The sequence below is a fragment of the Ranitomeya variabilis genome, chromosome 1 (genome assembly GCF_051348905.1).
Source record: "Ranitomeya variabilis isolate aRanVar5 chromosome 1, aRanVar5.hap1, whole genome shotgun sequence".
NCBI lineage: Eukaryota > Metazoa > Chordata > Amphibia > Anura > Dendrobatidae > Ranitomeya > Ranitomeya variabilis.
In genome coordinates, this window is record NC_135232.1 from 919,966,470 (window position 1) to 919,972,469 (window position 6,000).

Here is a 6,000-nt window from a genome sequence, read left to right on the forward strand (position 1 = left end):
ATGGGGCCATAACTGCATGGAGCATTGTATGGGGCATCTATGGGGCCATAACTGCATGGAGCATTATAAGGGGCATCTATGAGGTCATAACTGCATGGAGCATTATATGGGGCATCTTATGGGGCCATAAACAACTGCATGGAGCATTATATGGAGCATCTATGGGGCCATAACTGCATGGAGCATTATATGGGGCATCTATGGGGCCATAACTGCATGGATCATTATATGGGGCATCTATGGGGCCCTAACTGCATGGAGCATTATATGGGGCATCTATGTGGCCATAACTGCATGGAGCATTATATGGGGCATCTATGGGGCCATAACTGCATGGAGCATTATATGGGGCATCTTATGGGGCCATAAACAACTGCATGGAGCATTATATGGAGCATCTATGGGGCCATAACTGCATGGAGCATTATATGGGGCATCTATGGGGCCATAACTGCATGGAGCATTATATGGGGCATCTATGGGGCCATAACTGCATGGAGCATTATACTACGTGACTGGGCAAAAAACTACATGACTGGGCAATATACTACATCAACAACAAAATGGCGGCTGACAGCACTACTGTAGAAAAATGGTAGCCCGTCCTAGCTCCACAGGATCCAAATGGAGAAGTACATACCAAAAGTTTCAAAGTGAAGGACAGCATCCAATCCAGGTGAAGATCATAAACACTTTATTGTGCCATAGGTGCAACGTTTCAACCTCAAAGGGTCTTTGTCAAGCAATGTTTGGATGCTGTCCTTCACTTTGAAACTTTTGGGCAATATACTACGTGACTGGGCAATATACTACGTGACTGGGCAAAATACTACGTGACTGGGCAATATACTACGTGACTCGGCAATATACTACGTGACTGGGCAATATACTACATGGACATGCATATTCTAGAATACCTGCTGCGATAGAATCGGGCCACCATCTAGTTAAAAATAAAACACCAAATAAGTGTATTTTTATTATCTCTGCATTCAAAAATGTCCGGTCTATCAAAATATAAAATCAATTAACAGTAAACAATGTAAAAAAGTAGAAAACTGCCAGAATTACGTGTTTTTGACTGCTGCAACATTGCAATAAAAGGCAATAAAAGGCTATCAAAACATCACATCTACTTCAAAATGGTATCAGTAAAAACATCAGCTCAAAGCGCAAAAATAAGCTCCACACAGCCCCTTATCTTGAAAAATGCGAACGCTACGGGTTTCGGAAAATGAGAAAAAAAATGTTTTCATATAATTTCCAAATTTTGTTCACCACTAAAATAAAAAAACTATATATGTTTGTTATCGGTGTGCTTGTGCAGACCTGTTGAATCACATTGCTAGGTCAGTTTTACCATATACGTGAATATGGTAATTACCGTATATACTTGAGTATAAGCCAAGATTTTCAGCCCATTTTTTGGGGGTTGAAAGTCCCCCTCTCGGCTTATACTCGAGTCATACCCAGGGGTCAGCAGGGGAGGGGGAGCAGCAGCTGTGTAATAATACTCACCTGCTCCTTGCGCGGTCCCAGGTTCCCCGGTGCCGCAGCTTCTTCCTGTACTGAGCGGTCACATGGTACCGCTCATTACAGTAATGAATATGCGGCTTCACCTCCCATAGGGGTGGAGCCGCATATTCATTACTGTAATGAGCGGTAACGGTGACCGCTCAATACAGGAAGAAGCTGCGGCACTGGGGAAGCAGGGACTGCACCGCACCAGGAGCAGGTGATTATAACGGGGAGGGAAGTGCTGCGTGATATTCACCTGCTCCTCTTTCCTGCACCGCTCTGTCTTCAGCATCTTCTGCAGTGACGCTCAGGTCAGAGGGCGCGGTGGTGTGGTTAATGCGCGCCCTCTGCCTGAACGTCAGTGCAGAAGACGCTGAAGATGGAGCGGCGCCGGAACGAAGTCAGGTGTATATTGAAAGTGCCGGGGGCCTGAGCGACGGAGAGGTGAGTTTGTGATTTTTTTTTTTTTTTTATCGCAGCAACAGCAAATGGGGCAAGTGTCTGTATGGAGCATCTTATGGGGCCATAATCAACGTTTGTGCAGCACTATATGGTGCAAATATCTTTATGGAGCATCTTATGGGGCCATAATCAACGTTTGTGCAACATTATATGGGGCAAATGTCTGTATGGAGCATCTTATGGGGCCATAATTAACGTTTGTGGAGCATTACATGGGGCAAGTGTCTGTATGGAGCATCTTATGGGGCCATAATCAAGGTTTGTGCAGCACTCTATGGGGCAAGTGTCTGTATGGAGCATCTTATGGGGCCCATCAGAAACTTTATGGAGCATCTTATGGGGCCAAAATCAACGTTTGTGCAGCACTGCATGGCGCAAATATCTTTATGGAGCATCTTATGGGGCCATAATCAACGTTTGTGGAGCATTATATGGGGCAAGTGTCTGTATGGAGCATCTTATGGGGTCATAATCTACATTTGTGCAGCATTATATTGGGCAAATGTGTTCATGGAGCATCTTATGGGGCCATTATTAACCTTTATGCAGGATTATATGGGGCATATTTTAATATGGAGCATCTTATGGGGCCATCATAAACTTTATGGAGCATTATATGGGGCTCCTGATTCAATATGGATATTCAAAAACACTTAACCTACTGATGTCTCAATTAATTTTACTTTTATAGGTATCTATTTTTACTTTTGACATTTACCGGTAGCTGCTGCATTTTCCACCCTAGGCTTATACTCGAGTCATTAAGTTCTCCCAATTTTTTGTGGCAAAATTAGGGGGTCGGCTTATACACGGGTCGGCTTATACTTGAGTATATATGGTAATTTAAAAAAACATTGTCAATTGCAGTTATTCTGCAATTTCACCAAACATGGCATTTTTTTCTCCTGTTTTCCAGTACACTATATGATAAAATAAATCGAGTCATTCAAAAGTACAAGTTATCCCACAAAAAAATAAAGCCCTTGCACAGCTATATTGACAGAAAAATAGAAAAGTTACGGCTCTTGGAAGTAGGGGAGGAAAAAAACAAAACAAAAAAAATAGAAAATGGCCCGGGGTGAAGGCGTTGAACACAGAGGACTCTAAAATAAATGGGATGTCGGTTCTAAACAGGAGAGAAAGCCAAAGGAGCTGAGTGGACTCTGGATGTCACTTTGGGTGACAAGAACAACTGCACTTAATTGTTTAGATGTGAATCTGAGGGTTCATACCCATCAGCATGAAAAGAAATGGTCAGATTTCAATCCAGAAATCCAGGCGATAGCTGCTTTATATAGAAAAAGAAAACACAGGCTACACAGCAGCACTCTATATAAGCCAAGATATCTGGAAATACTCTTTTTTTCTGTATATTTGACTATTGGAGGTGTGACTACCTGTAGCCTGACTCTGCACTCCTCCTATTGACCAGCAGGTGATTTTCATCAGGTCTGCTTACCCATCTGAATTGTAGGCTCATAGCCCGGGAGAGACATGTTTGTTCGTTTACAGTGAGAAATAAGTATTTGATCCCTCTGGCAAACAAGACTTAATACTTGGTGGCAAAACCCTTGTTGGCAAGCACAGCAGTCAGACTTTTTTGTAGTTGATGATGAGGTTTATGCACATATCAGGAGGAATTTTATAATACAAACTTATTTGAGTCTTTGATTCCATCCACACAGGACTAAATCTGTCAGCAGGATTTATGACTCACTACAGAATCTAAGGAATCTGCTCCAGAGACATTGAGGGCACCAGGCATCTGATCTTACTTGGACATTGGGACTATAAAACTTTCTCACCACGAAAATAATCCAATTAAGGATTCATTATCTGAGCTTAGATTGTTTGTTTATTTAAATGTTCATTTATTATACCATGCTTTTTTGTGCATATATTTGTGTTTCTTCAGAAGCTTTGTTATGCCATGCCTGAGGAAGGGACCTAGGGAGTCTAGAAAGCTTGCCTTGTAACATCATTTATTTTATTTTTGTTAGCCATTAAATGGTATCATAACCACAAGATTATCTTGTTTTTACTACTGAGAGCATTATTTTTTCAACTGGCTAACACGGTGCCAAACCCCTTTTTTCCTTCTACCTTAACAAACCCACATTTCTATGATTTTTAAGGTCATAAAGAATGCCACAAGTCATTGTCAAACCTAAAACTTGTGTGATTTGAGTGGATGAAGAATATTTGCTAGATATGCAGTTGGATGGCTGACAAATATGTGTTTGTCTCCTATACAAATTCATGAAATCATTGATTCTGCACATATATGAATAGTTAAGAGACATCCGATTAATTGACATATGCATGATTTCTGAAAAAGCATCCATGTATTACAGTTTCTATGCATGAAATCATTGAAACAAAATTCCCCGTCAAAAAATCATCCTATCTGTGTATTAGTGACAGATCCTCCTAATCCACTTTGCCAGCTATAATCTCTAATCCCGATTAGTTTCTTATACCGCACAGTGGAAGCGTTTATTTCTGTGCTGAAATGTATCATTTGAAAGCCTATAATAAAATAATTAGTTTATCTTTCTAATGTTAAATATGGGTTAAAAATGTAGGATTTTGACGTGTAATGCAGCTAGCTATCAAAAGTAGTAAAAAGATAAAATAGATAAGCTTGCTATGAGTTGGTGCGATAGGGCTCTGGACTCTCTGACCACTCTACATACATGTCACGGGGAGACTAGGTGGGCAAGAGCTAATAACCCGGGCCCCTGCAATTTCCCTCAGACTAGGGAAATCCTGACTGACCCTCTACCTAGAGTTTACACTGATGGTGTGCATGTCTAGGCCTCGACCCTCGCCCTGTCTCCTGTTTCAACCCTAGGCTGTAACCACCGCCCACCACCCAGTGAAAAGATCATACACCAATACCCACAGTTAGAACAGACAAGGATAACGGAAAATATGAACCACGCCGCAGTCACTCAGGAATACACTATAAATGCGCAGGGCAAAATAAATACAAATATAGGAAGGAGTAAATAAGAAAAAGGGAAATACACCACCAGCAACGATACTCCAACTACTAGCTCACCACTCCAGACCGAGATAACAACGCACAAGACAGAAGCTATAATCGGCGACGCCCAATGTTCAGGAGAACTATTTAAAGGCAATGGGCATGGCCCAGCTTCCAATCCGAGCATCAGGTAAATTAACCCCGGACCAGCTAGATAAAATCTAGCCGACGCCAATGAGCACATAGTGGTCAAAAGCGGAATTACCGCTGTCTGTCGAACGACCTGGTCTGAACAGCGTCCGACATGACAATACCTTGATAAAGGCCCTATATGGCTGAAACATTGGTCTCTTTTTTGCACAGGTCGAATTATTACAATAGTCATTCACAAAGGCATTACTCACCTCCATTACTTGATCACTTGCTTGCCGAAGTTTTTTCAAAACATTTTTGGCTATCACACTGAGCAAATTAGCAATTGCAAATATGCATGTTTTCTAGTTCAAATTGCCTCCCAGAAATGTTGTAAGTGCTATGTGTTTTGGGCTTGTTTTTCACCTTAGTAGGTCGAGTCGGGCAAAGTATTGTGATAAATTTGGTACAAATTCTGTTAGTCTAATTTTACTTTTAATTGTCTCCCTTTAAAGTATTATAAATAAGTCTGTCCACTGTGCCTAGAGAGTCTGCCGTATACATGCCCCTGGATATCTTACGGCTGCACCCATAATTAAAAAAAAAAACAAATATCAAGCTTTTTAAATCACATTAGGGGGCATTATGTGCACATACCCTAATGCTGATCACAGACTCCCTTTGAGGAGTCGTTCCAGGCAAAACTTATGTGCTATGTAATGCCTAGCGTAGGACCTCTGGAAACCTGAGAATCCCAAGGCCATAATTAACTCTTCAGGCTCTCTACTAGGCCTACATCAGTTTTCACTGGAGTGATTCTTAAATGTAGTCAACCCAAGGGAGGAGATATCATCTGTGCAACCTATGTAGCTGCACAGGGCCCTAAGAGGTAAGGGGGC